A 16103-nucleotide genomic window follows, 5' to 3' on the forward strand; every position below is an offset into this window, starting at 1 on the left:
TTGAACAATTCGGGGACATTGCCCAGGAGTTCAAGCCCCAGAACCCACAAAAAAAAAAAAAAAAAAAAAAAAAAAACCACCAACAACAAAAATAGGAACACTGCTTAATAAATGTTCACATCTAGTTTTGTATTAAGTTATTTTTCAAAGTAGAAACTATTATGTAAATAAATGACCCACAAAATATTTCCATAGTGTTAGATTTAATACTTTATTCCTAATTATTTCCTATTAGTTTTTATACATAATCTCGTTCATTAGTAAAACTTTACATTTAGTTGTTTAATGTCATGATGGCAACTTGTAAGGTTTAATGCTATTTTTTCATGCAGTTTCCCATTAGATAATATTTTCCCAATTCAGAGAGTCATTATTTGACAGTTCTGTATAACAGATTTTTATTTCTTTTCATTTCTAAATTGCTTGAACATAAGTTCAATTCCTAACTATCAATTTCCTTCTGGGACTTCTTGATGTCTGGCACCTCAAACTACTTTTCTTTGAGGCCAGTGATGACCTTCCCTTCAATTTAAGTGCAGCTTTCTTTGTTCCTATGTCCCTTTTGTTTGAACATTTCTGCTGTTTTTTTATACAGTTGATACTATATACTCGATTGCATGCTGTAATTTCACTATTGTCCATTACACTTAGGTACAGGTTTGTCATATCCACCCACTCTGTTTCTCTGCTGAGTTGTCACATCTCCAAATCCTTCAACAATCTTCGTACCCCAAACAAGCATTAGTATATTTATAACAGTCTGCAAGAAATATATAGTATTCTTGTTACTCTGCATATAATTGTGCAGTCTACTTACATAATAATATAATTAATGATGAAATCTTCCACATATTAATAAGAAGGCAACTGGAGAGACAAGCAATATTGTATTAGTACTCTCAAGAAAGTCCATGCAAGTTTTCTTTCGATGGTTGGTATTTACTAGCAATTTAGTGCTTTGTTTTTCTTTGGTGGAACTATATATATATATATATATATATATATATACAGACATATATATATATACATACATACCTACATACATACACACATATGTCAGTTTCCAGTTTCTTACACTATTAATCTGTTCAACTATTTATTGAGCTCACCTTCTTATTCCAGACATTCACCTAGTTGCTAGAGGGTCAAGTGTGATTGAAAATAGATTCTGTTGTTACCTTGCTGACACCTTAGTATACTGAGAAAACCAGCATTAATGAATTGGTCATCCATGAAAAACCTCCAACATTTGAAAATATTAAATGATATTTTAAGAGCTTTTATTATAGAGATCTGATGTGAACAGTAATTTGAAAAGAGGTCTCTTTTTCAATTGTAAAGGAAATATACAGAGTTTATATAAGTCGGTTATTGAGTCTTTTTTGAACAGTGTTATCCTTCCCTCATTTTCTCCCAGTTTTTCCTCTTCCTCCTCCACCCAAGTTGTAAGGAGATGTCTTTTCATTTCATTTATTTACTTCCAAAGTTGCTTTTACTTCATAAAGTACTTATTTAACTGGGCACTGGAGAGTGAAAAAAAGCAGATATATGAAGTTTCAGAGTTTCAGGGTGCATGGTAAAGTTAATTCTCCATAATGAAAGGAAGAAAAGATAGTAAGAGTGATTAAAGAGACTATATTTTCTAGAAAATGCAAACCATTATGCTGGGCTTTCGGGGTCTTGTAATTTTGCCATTAATTATAAGTAATGGAAAGTCATAAAGGAGTTATTGGTGACTAGAAAAAAGAAGCGAGGGTGTGGAGGTTAATGCAAAGAAATTGCATTATTTTCAAGAGCAAACTGAATGGAATTCCTACGACTGGCACCGTCATGTTCTTCTTGAGCTAAAGTTTAAAAATTTAGATTTATTTTCTCTTTCATTTTGAGTCTTTTTTCTGTTTCCTCCTGTTCACAACTTCTAATTAGTAGGATTTGATACAGCTTCTTCTCTAGGCGATATTATCTAATCATGTCTACACAATCTATGTCCAATATCTGCAAAGATATATTGTTTTTAATCTTTAATGGAAGTCTCCAGCATGCAGGACTAAAAGACTGCCCCCTTACACTGTCTTTTATGTTCCTTCTTTCACTCCCTTTCACCTTCTTTTCTTTTCTTTTTTTGCCAGTCCTGGGGCTTGAACTTAGGGCTTGAGCACTATCTTTGAGACACAGCACCATTTCTGGATTTTTCTATGTGTGTCGTATGAAGGAATCAAACCTGAGTCTTGGTGCATGCTAGGCAAACATTCTACCACTAGGCCAAACTCCCTGTTCCCCTTTTGCCTTCTTTTCTTCCTTTATTTCTTTTATCCTCTCTCTCAGACAGGTCTGGTATTAATTTAACAAAATTCTGCTAAATTTTATTTTGTTATGGTTATTCAAATAAGAATTTGGAAAAAAAAGTCTGGCTTTTTGCAAAATAAATATTCACTATGATCAGCAACAACAAATATGACTGTTTTTCTTTTTACTGTTTTTGTTGCTATAGTTCTTTTCACATACTTTACTAGATCTCAAGACTATTCTACTAGACATTTCCTCATATTTCCCACCTCGAGGATATTGTTCTCTTCCCTACTTCGTAGCTACCATCTGCAGCCTCTCATGTAATAATCGCTGTAAAATTCTAGCCAAACAGAAAGGAGTTCCTCAAGACCTCCTCCTCTATATGTCCACCATCCAATAGAGAACAGATAACATGAAGATATAGAAGGAGGCTATACACAATGTCTAACTACACACAATGTCTAACTGATTTTACCCATTAGATGTTCTTATGAAAATATAATTATTGTATAAGGGAATCAATTCAGAATAAAGATTTTTGTGACAGTGTATAAATATCCTGAAATTAGCTGATACAATGATCTTCTCTAATCTTTAGGCTAAGTGTCTCTCACTCTCTCTTCCTCCATAATTAACTCGTATGTACCACAGATCATTGTAAAGCAATGATACAGTTGATTTGTATTTTATATTATTTAATAATAGCCATTATGATGTTTTTCACTAATTTTTAAGCAAAGTAAATGAATTAAATAACTCACTAAAAAGTAGCTTTTATTCTTCTGTATCAACCAGCTGACCCCATCTCAATATTAAGATATTTTGTTATTCAGAACCACATAGTTTCTATCCCTAACTAAATTCATTGAATTCAATGAGGAGACATTTACTCTGACATTTCACTAATTCATGTATTTTTAAGTAGTTGGTCACCCTACTGAATACCACCCATTATTTAAAATAAATTATTTAAGTAAGAAATCTAGTTACAATAGCTGAAATATAATGTGGTCAATTCTCTTGGACATCCCTCCTTCTTTTATATGTCGGATAATTCTAATGGTTGCAGATAATCTTGGCTCCCGTTTCCTTTAGGACATATTTTGCCAATCTTGGAGCTTGAACTCAGGGCCTGAGCTCTGTCCTTGGGCTTTCTGAAGATTAGTGCTCTACCACTTGAGCCACAGCACCACTTTCAGCTATGTGGTACTGAGGAATTGAACCCAGGTGTTCATGCATGCTAGGCAAGCACTCTACCCTAAGACCAAACTCCCAGTCCTTGTTTTATTTTTTATTTACTCAAAATCACAGTAATCTATCTCATCCCAGCTGTTGAATAGCATTTAAAATGCTTAAGATCTACTTAAGTAGACAAGTAGCCAGTAATCCCAAATGGTTATTTACAATCAGCAGATACTCTGATATTTGAGCAATAATTTTCAGTTCTACTTAATTCTTCCTTTCAATCATTGCCACACACATTGTACTTATCCTTATCATTCTGGTTTATTAAAGATTACTATATATGAAATATCTATAGTCTCTCTACACCTGAAAATTTATCTACCTGTTTTTTTTAATTTTATTGTCAAGGTGATGTACAGAGGGGTTACAGTTTCATAATTAAGGTAGTGAGTACATTTCTTCTCTAACAGTGTTACCGCCATCATGTTTTTTCTTCCACTTTCCTCCAAACCATTCCCCCTCAAGTAGTAAAGTTCATTTCCAACATATTTCCTTGTGAACATTGTTGTTGCATTGGTTTGTGCTTTGTCCTCTGCCTATGTCCATAGACCATGTCCAGGGCCTCAGTGGCCATACAGGGCCTCAATGGCCATACCATTCTGAATATACCCAATCTTGTTTACCTATTTTTAGAAATTCAGCACTTAGACTTCCATAATTTTAGTTAATAGACTAATTTACTTCTGCTCTGAATTCTTTGTGTGGATGTGTGTGATATAAAGCCCCATAATGAGTTACAATTATTTATGTATAATCTTGTACTTGCTGCAAGCCATTGCCAAGACATAAATGCTCAAATATAGATCAACATATTAAGTAATTTATAGAACCCAAAATTATGGACATGTTTTTGGAGATATAAACATAACTACATAGACATAATAATCTATGATGGGACATATACTCTACAGACATAAGGTTTTATTACATATATTAGTATGTATCTATGACATACAAACCCTCAGCTTAATTTTAATTATATTCTAAACTCTATATGCCAGTGATTATATACAGAGATTTCCTTCTTGAATACTTGTTAAACATGACATTTGAAATATGATGTAAAATCAATGTTAATAAAATCTTTCAAAAATTAAGGAACAAAAATCTAGTTGAGTTCTGGAATTTTCTTTTATTTTTTATACTTTCATTAAATATCCTAGGAAATAGATTTTTTCATTTTTTTAACTTATATCTCTTCTGACCTAATGGTAGATCCATATAAGATGTATAATTGAAACAAAACATATAAAGCCAACTTCACACATTTAGAGATACATAGAAAATCCGATTTCTAAAATAAGGAAAATCTTATTTGATCTTAACTATTGTGTTAAAAAAATACTTCCATTTAATTTTGTAACCTCTTTGTCACCCACACACGTGAGATAAAAACTCTCTGGAAAACAGCAATTCATAACTGCTATTGCATATATTGGGAAATAAAATCTTTTATAATTATTGATTTTCCTTATCTTTATATGAATACACATGGATGAAAGGTGTGGAGAGAAGATATTATACTCACATAGCCTATTACCAGAAACCATGTAAAAAATACACACAAACAAACAAACAAAAATACCTTTAGAAACAATTGCTATTTTCTTGCTTGAATGATTAGAACTGTTTGCTCACCTGATAATAGAATTTTTCTGTACCAAAAATTGATGAAAAATTGTAGAACTTACCTTTACAACTTGCTGTGTCAATCATAAGAGATTTTATACTGCCCTATCCAATACCATAAGTTTCAGTTAGCAAAGTGCTTCATCAGAGACTTTTCAACACCAGTATGTATACTCAGGTCTATTTATGATGTGTTTTCTATGTGGATGCAAATGCTGCAATACAGGCTGAGTTGTTCAGTATGCTACAAGAGTAGAATCATGTTCTATACTTCTACACTGTGGCCAAGACAAACACTTCTTTATGCTAAATGCTTTGCCAATGAAATCAGTGGCAGAGAAAAGCAACCAAGTCTTTTCTTCAGGTAGAAATTAACATTAACATTATTCTGAACTCTGTTTAGATTTTCTTTATCATAAGCATTACCAAAATTAATTTGGGGATATTGCCAGGGAAAATTATCTAAGTTCAACCCAATGCCTTCTAAAACATTCCACCATAGCAGTCACATTTAATTACTCTGTATTATATTTCCAGGTTAGCAATTCTGATATGGGAATCTCTGTTGCTGTGAGAATAAAAATTCTTTATAATTTATTAAACCATTAAAAGGGCAACTTCCAAGGTCAAGGCTTTTAAGACTACATACAAAAAAAATCATACTCTACAGCTTTAATTATCTAATTTCAATTTTACTCCTTCAAATACCAAGGGCAATTTTACCAAAAGTGATATTTAATACCTTTCAAATTTGTTTACAAATGTTCAGTGATTTGAAAAGGAAAAATAAAGCCTGAAGTATAACTTCTCCAGAGAAAAATCAATCTGTACATAAAATCTATCAGCTAAAGATAGGCCATTTTTAGATGGTATCATTTAATTAGCCATTGAGGAGCCTAAAGAAATAAATACACTTTGTGAAGCACCTCTAATCTACCTATATACACTATACTAAGCACAAATTATTTTACATATATGGTTTCATATTAATCCTTTGGGTAACACCAATATTAAATGTATTAAATATCACTTTGGGTAAAATTGCCTTTGGTACTAAAATTAAATTGTCACTATTGGAAAAAAGGGATCTTAAAGTTCATATAATCTGTCATGTGCTTATTCAGACATAAAGTAGTATCATGTGAAAGCAATCATGTAAATGATTGCTAATTAAAAGAAATAATAAATGTTATTCCATTTTCATGTTACTAGATCTTATCAAAACCAAAATCAATTATAAACTCAATTCACTATTACCATAAGAACTTCATTATAAAGCAGAGCATAAACATATAGCTGTGTTGATATGTTGAAATATGAAAAAGACTTTGTCCAAAAATACTTGAAGGCTTGATGATAGAATATGTATATATATTGAATATGTATTGGAATCTATAACAAAAATTTTACTTTTGTAATATTGCTGGACACTTTAAAAACAAGAGTTACAGGTAATTAGACGATGTTTTTTAAAATAAAAATCAACCATAATATGTGAAGAAATCTATTTTAGATTGAACATATCTGAGACCCATAAAATACTATATAAATAAGTTCATCTCTCAAATTATGTTTTCGGTTTCTTGGGAAGTTTTATTCAGCTACATTGAAAAATAAATATTCTATTGTTTTTAACCTAAAGATGAGAACTTGTTAAGTGAAAAAAAACTTATTGCATGCCAGAGAGCAAGATCTTTTACATCGTTCAATTATAAATGCTAAGCACTTATAAGAGTACTTGGCACAGAGCAGACAATCAAAAAAATTAACACCCAGTTAGATAACTAAATATGTGGAAAGAACAAGAGATTGATTGATTACTTGATTGCAATGAAATTTGTAAATCTGTTTCTAAGCCCTACCTCCTCTATTATTGATTCATTGACTGGGTGAGCACTGGGAATAATTTACACATTATTAGTACTATTTCTTGAGCTACACAAGCCCAGTTACTTTACCAGAGACCAGTTATTCATATTGAGATATTAGGAACACTAAAAATACCTTTTAAACTTAAAAAATCACATATTAAGTATATAGTCACAAAATATGCACCTAAACATCCATACACTTATATACTAGTATGATACCAAACTAAGACAATATAGTTACTGTATTTCTTGGTAATACTAACAAGACTTTTCACCTGGAAAGGCAAGGTCATTTAATGACTATTTCTAAACAAATATGATAGGGATTAACTATCACTTTTAAAGCAATACTTTAATGGAGAAGTAGGAAAAGTAAATGCTACTTGAATTCAGTCATGACAGACAGCTGGTTAACAGGATTGAGTGAAAGTGCTGTCCAGGACAGAATGAAAGTATAGCAGATAGGACTATCCACTATCTACTGTCCACCAATTAGTGGAATAACTAGTGAAATAATTTTCAAAGAACTAGCATATGATGCTCAATGGTTGGAAGCCACAGAATATTTAGGAAATACAAATAATTTTCATCACTCCACATTGTTTGCCAAGGCTTAAAATGTATCAACCCTGAGCAATATTTAAAATTGATACACAATATCAAGAACTTCATGATAGTACACAGAAAGTCACTTTAGAGTTTAAAAATTATAATAATGGTCATTATTTAAACTCATACAAAGGACACATATATATTTAAAGGAAGGCAAAGGAGCATAGCAATCCGTGTGGCATAGAGTGACCTATGTCACCTGTTCAGTGAGTCCTTTTTAGGGAGGTTGTGGCAAAAAAAAATTGCTATGAACTTTGTAAAATTAAATCAAAATAATAATGCAAAACCCCATCAATGAACTCCATTCATTAGATGGCTCATATCAGTATATTTCTGTTTTAATATTCGAAGTTGCTCTTTCTAAAAATACTCAAAATATAAACAAAATAAAGCCATAATCAGTACCAGAGCAGTCCTTCTGTGATCACAGTGGCTAATAGTGAGAGAAGAATTCACATACAACGCGGGGGGGGGAACAATTTAAATGTCTAGATTGATCATTGACTGAGTAAGAGTTTCTTCATTGTTGATAGAAATAGATTTTTACAAAATTAATTGTGAGGAAATGAAGGCTGTACCCTTGGTCAAGATTGATCACCTGGGAAAATGACAGAGTCGATAACTCCAAGTTACTCAATTCTACTTTACAATATTTAAGGGAAAAAATGAAAGCAAACTTCATCTCAAAACAGTGAATCATTATACATAGGAGTTCACATTACCAAAGCTTTTATGCTCCTACTTTTAAGCTTTGAAAGTTTGATAATATAGCAAGATAGACTTCTAAAAGCATGTGATAAACTCAAACCCTTTATTCATAAGCTTTAGGTGTTTTCTTAACTATATATGAATTCTTTTGATTCCATTAATATACATTTGAAAACTTGACACTTTCTCTCAGTTTAGGGTTTTTTTAAGACCAGAATTAACTGAAAGAAGCAAATCAATCAATAATAATGTCAACAGCTGCCAGACAGGACTGGACTAGTAGAAAATTCTTAAGTGTGACATAGTTCAAATATCACTGCTATCCTCAGTACTACTGGAACTCCACAGTTTTTTTCATAAAGAATTAAAATAATGATTTACAAAGATAGAAATGGTCTATAATAAAGAAGAATAAAGATAAACCTAAAATCCGTGAGCAAAGCAAAGTCTTATGTTGGAGTCCTTATTCAAAAGTTTCTTACTCTTAAAGGCAAAGGTGCTTTCAAAAAACAAAATCAATTGATTTTTTTTCTGAATCTTAAGTTTACATAATCCTGTATTTAATTTTAAAATAAAATAACCTTCTACTTTATTCTATGTCATTGGAGAATTCGCCTTTTGGTAACATGCAAACATTTTCAATCAATTAAGAGCTTTCGAGAGTAACAAATTTCTTCAAGCTCCTTGTCAGATTCAATCACCTTATATCTGCAGCAGTTAACAAGATGTAAATATATTTGTTTTGCTATAGTGTTAGGTCCCTCAGATGCAAAAGCTAGTATTGACAAATGATTTGATCATGAAAAGCTTTATTTTTAGGAGTCTGACACACAAAAGGCAGTGTTCTATTATGCTGTGCAAAAGCAGTTAATGTAATAAATGATTTTAACTTCCCTGACATACCAAGAAAAATTCCCTACATTGTTTAAAAAGATTTTGTTTTCATCTGTTTAGGTAAACCGATTAGTATACATACAAAATGGTAAAAGTTCATTTCAGAAACTCAAGTCTTTTACTCACTTGGCAAATTTCACTTCTCCTGTAGGGGCACAACTTTGGAAATAGTGTCCTAAAGACTGCCATTTAACAATTAGAAACTTTAAACTCTGTTTCACATTTATTATACTGTTTGACTGCTTCTACCTCCACTCTTTTCTATCAATACCAAATTTTAAAGAAACTAAACAATATATTTACACACATACATATTTTTTTAATTCAGAATAACCATCCTACAAAAGCATGTACTTCCCCCCCCCTTTTTTTTCTAGGAAAAAGCGGAATGACCTGCCATTCATTCATTTTCTCCTGCGAATTAGTTTGTCAGGTACACATTAGCAAGCTTCTTCAATTCATTTAATGCGATCCACACTTCCTATTGAATGCTGCTAAGCATTAAAAGCTTAGCAGATAGTAACCCCGCACAACCCTTATGTACTATTTTCTCTGTTAAACACATCTACCTTTATTTCGGAAGAGAAGGTAAAACGGAGCAGGCTCTTACCAGAGAGAGAGAGAGACAAAAAACAATTCGTTCAGGCAGATCCAACAGTGCTCTGTGCAGCCTGGCAGCAAGAGTGATCCTTGGGCCTCACACAAAAGCAAGATAATTGGCTCTCAATGAAGAGATGTAAACATCCATCACACTGGCACCGGGGCTGGAACTGAACGCTACCTCAGCTGTTCTATGTACTCAGACTGGAAGATGATGTCACGAGCATCAACTGGGTGTACTCTCATTGGCTTCTGTTACCTGGAATCATGTCTTAACCCTAAACTGTCAGCTACAAATTGAAATGCTCATTTCTGTGAATAACTCTCTGCGACTGAAACAATCACAAGCTGAAATTACTCCACACACCCTATGTATGCTTCCAACTATTCATCCTAAGTAATCACTTAGAATCCGTGAGGAATTTTAATCCTCAAATATATATTATATAAACAAAAATGGTACTTTATGAAGGCATTTCAAAAAACAAATATCACAAGGGAAAAAAAAGTCTATGCGATCACAACATTTAGAGTTTATCATTTCCTAATTCCTTTTCATGGGTTCCAGCTGTAAGAGATTTAACAAAGTCAAGTTGAGAAAAAAATACAATATAGACAAGTATACATTACAGCTCACAATTAATTTGGCCAAAGCCAAAATACAAAAATGGTTATGTATTTTACTTTTTGAATGTTAAACACTGTCTCTAAAGTTTTGAGGCTTCATATATAAGATAGAAAAACATAGTGTTAGTAAAACAATCATGTTAAACATTAGTTTTTACAAGAGTATTTTACAAGTCATTGATTCTACATAGGCAATCCCATTACAGTCATCGAAACCTACTTTATGATATAGTGCTCTTCTCTTTGAACATAAATGGGGAATAATTATCCATCTCTCACCTTATATCTTGACAAAAGCCCCAGGTTTCTCCCCAGGCTTATATCCACTGGGAGAGGAGGATAATGGGCTAAGCTGGTTGCAGCAGCTTGCTGCCAGAGGAACAAAACTACAATCACCTTGAAATATACCCCAGCTCTCCCCACCAAAAGGAGCTGTCATCCGCATCCCTGGGAGATGGGAGAATTACCAGAGCTATTCAATGCCCAAGCTCCTTCTAAATCCAGTGCAGCTATATCCCAGGGCAAGCCTTTTGAAAGCTGTGCAGCTCAGCATGCAAACAGTACAAGCACCTGGGAAAGTGTAAAGAATTTGCTCCATCCCTTTCACATCAACAATGCCCTTGTATGCCTTTAAGTTGCTTCATTTTCTCCTGAATAATGGATTTGGGGCAAATACTCGTTATAATCCTTTCCCATTTTCTTTTTTTCTCAAAGATAGTAACTTATGCTTATGGGATGGCTTCAGAGAGAATTTTAAAAGTTGATATTACAGCAAAGAAACTTTGATTTTCAAGTTCTAATTTTGTGATCAGTCATCACAATTGTTACTTTTCATGGGAAATGAATATGACAGAGATGCTATGAATTTCAAAATGAGATTCAAAAAGCCAACCTCCAACATCTTGTGTATGTAAGAATATTGAGAACCTAATATTCTCCATATTAAGATAAAAACTGTTACCCACAGCAAATATTAAAACAGGATCAGCTGAGGCAATGTATGGAATTTAATTATGTATGAAAAAAGCATTACAAGCTGTGAGTTACAATTAATTTTATTATATGAAAATATTAAGTATGTTTATTTCAAAGATATTTTGGACATTTAAAATACAAATTTTAATTCAGTGATCTGAAATTATTGAAAGAAGAAATATTGTCATGTTTCACTTAGAAAATATTTCAAGTGCTACCTGACACATATAACTGTAACCCCTCTATACATTATCCTGACAACAAAATAACTTAAAAAAAGAAAATTGTGAAGATGTACTCTTGTTCACCTGTTTCTGCCTAAGATACAGGAGTTTCCAAGGAACTACATACAGAAAAAGATTAATACACAACAAAGTGACATAAAACTGATTTGCAGACCAGAATGATAAATGTGGATAGTGGTAGACAAATGATAAAGCCAGAGAATTATCATTGCTAAGAGGATATGTCATAGAGAAAATAACCTATAAAATAAAATATGTTCATTCATTTCATATGCTTTATAAAATATTAATTAAAAATAAGTATTTAAATTAAAGATAGATGACTACTAAAATTAAGCTATGTCCTCCTGCAAATATAAAACATGTTGATATGTACCATTTAGTTAAATTTTCTAAATAAAAAGGTATGCTGGTTATTATAATTCACACAAATTGTAATTATTTTCACTTAAAAATCATTTTGATGCCACCTGATATACACAATAGAACTTAATAATGGGAAACACTGGGGGCAAATGGCACATGCCTGTAATCCTAATTACTCAGGGGACTGAACTATGAGAATTGCACTTTGATGTTAGCCTGGGCAGAAAAGTCTGTGAGAATCTGTGATCAGCTAGCTATTCAGAAACCTGGAAGTAGAACAGTGGATCAACTAGTAGAGTGCTAATCTTGAACAGAAAAAGCCCAGGTATATCCTCCAGCTCTGAGTTCAAGCTGCCAAACAAGCATGCTCATATGTTAGGAAAGAGTAAAGACAGAAATATAATATTCTTGATGCTCTGCCCACATTTTGTGTAAACTACTCTAATTCTATACAAAATGTATTAATAAATAATCATCTTGGTACAAAGTTATGAGTTTTATTAAATGCTAATAGAGTTTTAAGAATTTTGACATCAAATCTTGTGTATTGTATAAGATGATGATGTTAAAAATCAGTAATTAGTGTTTTTTCATATATTTTTTATTGTAATTAATAGAAGGGTTACATTATATTCACCAGATAGAAGGTGCATTACCTCACAAACATTGATACTCTTCCTCATGTCTTGGTCCCCATTTCCCTCCCCACATCCCCACCCTTCATCTTGTTTTCCCTCCTTCCCTATCCATTTCAAATTAAAAAAAATAAGCATATATATAGTATATCAGATAGCAAGGTAAAATACTATAACAATATGAGATAACTAAGGGACAGCAAAAGAGATGAGGGATAACACAGTACATTAAGTAAAACAATCATTCATTACCTGGCTTTTGTTTCTATATCCTGGAAGTCCTTTCATTTAGCCTCATACTATATGGTCTTAAGTATCTAGGTTTTGCGCTATTGTAAATCTCTGCTAGGAGAGCCCAAGGTTCCTACTGATTATGACAAATGAGGGAAACCATTGAGCCTATGTTCCTTTGAGTCTGACTTACTTCACTTAATATGATTTTTTCTAAATCTTTCCATTTCCTTACAAATTGGGGGATGTCGTTCTTTCTGACAGCAGCATAGAATTCCATTGTGTATAAATACCACATCTTGTCGATCCACTCAACAATTGAGGGGCATCTAGGCTGGTTCCATATCTTTGCTATGGTAAATAGTGCCATAATGAACATTATTGTGCTAGTGGATTTAGTATGTCCTTGTTTCTGGACGGTTGTGTAAATGCCAAGTAGTGGAATTGCTGGGTCATAGGGGAGCTCTATATTTAGTCTTTTGAGAAACCGCCATACTGCTTTCCACTCCCACCCACAGTGTAGTAGTGATTCCTCCTGGCCACATACTTATTAAATAAATGAGTATTTTATATTTAAATTCTTTATTTAAATTTTAATTTTGCAAAATGTGGAAAAGGCAAACATTACTTATACTAATATTATTCTCTCTAGGTATATGAATGAATGAGAATTTGACCCACATATTGATAAAGCAAATAAAAATCACTGAAATTCATCAGTACAAATTTTATCCTTTTAAATAATTACATGTGTATATTCATGGAATTTTCAGAAAAATATAATCGATAATATGCAAAATTTAGTTGATCGTGCAATGATAGTACTTTACACATAAAGACATACAAAATAGTATTTCCTCATAGTAAGTAGTAATCATTGGAAATTAATGATGAGTGGAAGTTATGCTTTTAGTGATTCTTTGGTAGTGATTTGTTGAGGAATACCATAGAAACTAATGGTTAGGGCTTTCAGTAATTGCTGACAGTCTTTTCAAAAATCTAAAAATATTTCCACATCAGTCTGCACATTTGTGTGTGTGTGATATGGCCAAAAATAATGTTTAATTTATGTAAAAATGGGTAAGACAGGGGCCAGGAGTTTAGCCTAGTGGTAAGAGTGCTTGCTTAGCATGCATGAAGACCCAGGTTCAATTCCTTGGTACCAATACATAGAAAAACCTGGAAGTGGTGCTGTGGCTCAAGTGGCAGATTTCTAGCCTTGAGAAAAGCCCAAGGACAGTGCTCAGGCCCTGAGTTTAAGCCCCACAACTAGCAAAAAAAAAATGGGTAAGACAATAAAAATGATCACTACTACATAACAATATTATTAAAAATTCTGACAATTCAAAAGTTAACCATTAAAAACAACTAGACAAGAAAAAATAAGAAAAAAGTTACTATTTGGTCTTTTCGATATGCATATAGTAAAATAGGCATATAGTAAAATATGGATGCATTTTACTAGAATATAGAAAAGTCACAATTTCATCAAAGAAAAACAGACACTACATTTTGAAACTATTGACAACATGGTCACAACATGATTCTAGTGGCTGGCTAGCATTTTTTAGTTCTAATGAAGACAGCATGTAAAAAAAAAAGAAGACAGCGTGTATTAATTCTAATGGTATGTAATGGTTTAATGTGAGGAAGGAGACATGTATAGAAATCAATGTGGGCTTTACTTATTATAAACTAATATTAATCCATATTTTATGACATTGAGACCATGAAATCTATAAAAATATTTTTGTCAGGTTGAGTACATGTTTTACACTTCAAGAAAGTACATTATTGCAATTTTCTCACTATACTTAAATACTATATATTTCCCAGAAACTTCAATCATTGCAGTTTAATTGCCTCACAATTATTTCAATTACATCAATTTTGTGGTTAGCAAATTATTTATATTATCAAAATATATCAACATTAGAAGCTAATTATACTGGAAAGTACTGTTTATTTCCAATGTGTATATTAAAAGGCTTAAATAAATACTAACTTCAGAAGAAATGAACATGTCCTTCAGGTGATAATTTATATGAATAACTTTGGAATTTAAAAAGTTTTAAACTGATATGAAAGTGATTAGTTACTTTAAGCAGACACAGTAAGTAGAAACTGGCCCATTACTTAGTTATCCACAAGATGGCAGCTTTGATTATTTGACCACTGATGCTCTACATATACTAAATTATCAATTTTTAGCAAATATAGTATGCAAAACATATTGTTACCTTATATGTGTGAATGTTCATAGTGAACCAATTTTAATATAATAAATATAGATGGTGAAGAATAGATATCAAATCAAACCTCTGTGAAAACATGGATTTAAGTCATCTTAAAATATTTGACTTCAATACACTGAATTTTTGTTTGTACACAAATATGTCATCTTAAACTTATTTCAGAACTTAGAACATTTATTCATATGCATCTGTTTTAATTTTGTTTCACCTTTCTTTCAAATATTCAGTAAGTGTTAAAACATAAATGTGACTATATGCAGTAACTTACATTCACAAAGACATTTATGAATCATACTTTCTGTTTACTAAATTCTAAATCTAACTCTATTCTATAAGAATACCTATATTTTCACTTCACTGAATTATTTTTATGTACATCACCAACTTCAGTTATTGTTTTGTAACATGTACCCTAAATCTATTGTGTCACATCTTTAGTGTATTTCTTTATTTCTGTTTTGAGTACAGATAATTTTTGAAAAGAGATAAAATTATTATGCCATATTACCTTTCTTCTCTGAGAAGGAGTAGTCCCAAGATATTTAGCTATATTTATGTCCCAGTAAATTTCACCCTGGCAAAGAAAAGAATTCAATATGAGTGAAGAAATGTTTGCCCTCTTCTCTGTTGAAGAAATATGAGTTCTTAGAAGTGAAGGTAAGAGGTTTATGGTATTGTAATGAGTCAGCCGCCCATTCTTAAAATATAAAGGGGAAACATTAACTTAGCCTTTAAACTATCCTTTAATTTATACATGATAATTTATTTAGCAGATTTCCTCAAAGTCAAAGGACTTCGATGTGTGGTTTAATCATTTCCTAGGAACATAGGTACATTCTTTGTTCAAATACTGCTCGTTTATTAGAGATGTAAGCTTATTTTCTTAGAAATATATTTTGATTTTATACTTGGTCTAAAATT

At 32.0% G+C, this 16103-nt stretch overlaps 1 protein-coding gene across 2 annotated transcripts in view; it reads right to left on the reverse strand.

Moving 5' to 3' along the window:
* The window catches only part of Mgat4c (MGAT4 family member C), a 187077-nt gene extending 171322 nt beyond the window's left edge, over positions 1–15755 (reverse strand). Inside the window, exon 1 of one of the 2 annotated variants that reach the window (XM_090357537.1) lies at positions 15691–15755. The gene's annotated coding sequence lies outside the window, so the exon portion shown is untranslated. The remainder of the gene's footprint in view (positions 1–15690) is intronic. The other variant, XM_090357547.1, reaches the window with a different exon arrangement.
* Positions 15756–16103: the final 348 nt, after the last annotated feature.

The sequence above is a fragment of the Megascapheus bottae genome, chromosome 2 (assembly GCF_031878675.1).
Source record: "Megascapheus bottae isolate mThoBot1 chromosome 2, mThoBot2.hap1, whole genome shotgun sequence".
Taxonomy (NCBI): domain Eukaryota; kingdom Metazoa; phylum Chordata; class Mammalia; order Rodentia; family Geomyidae; genus Megascapheus; species Megascapheus bottae.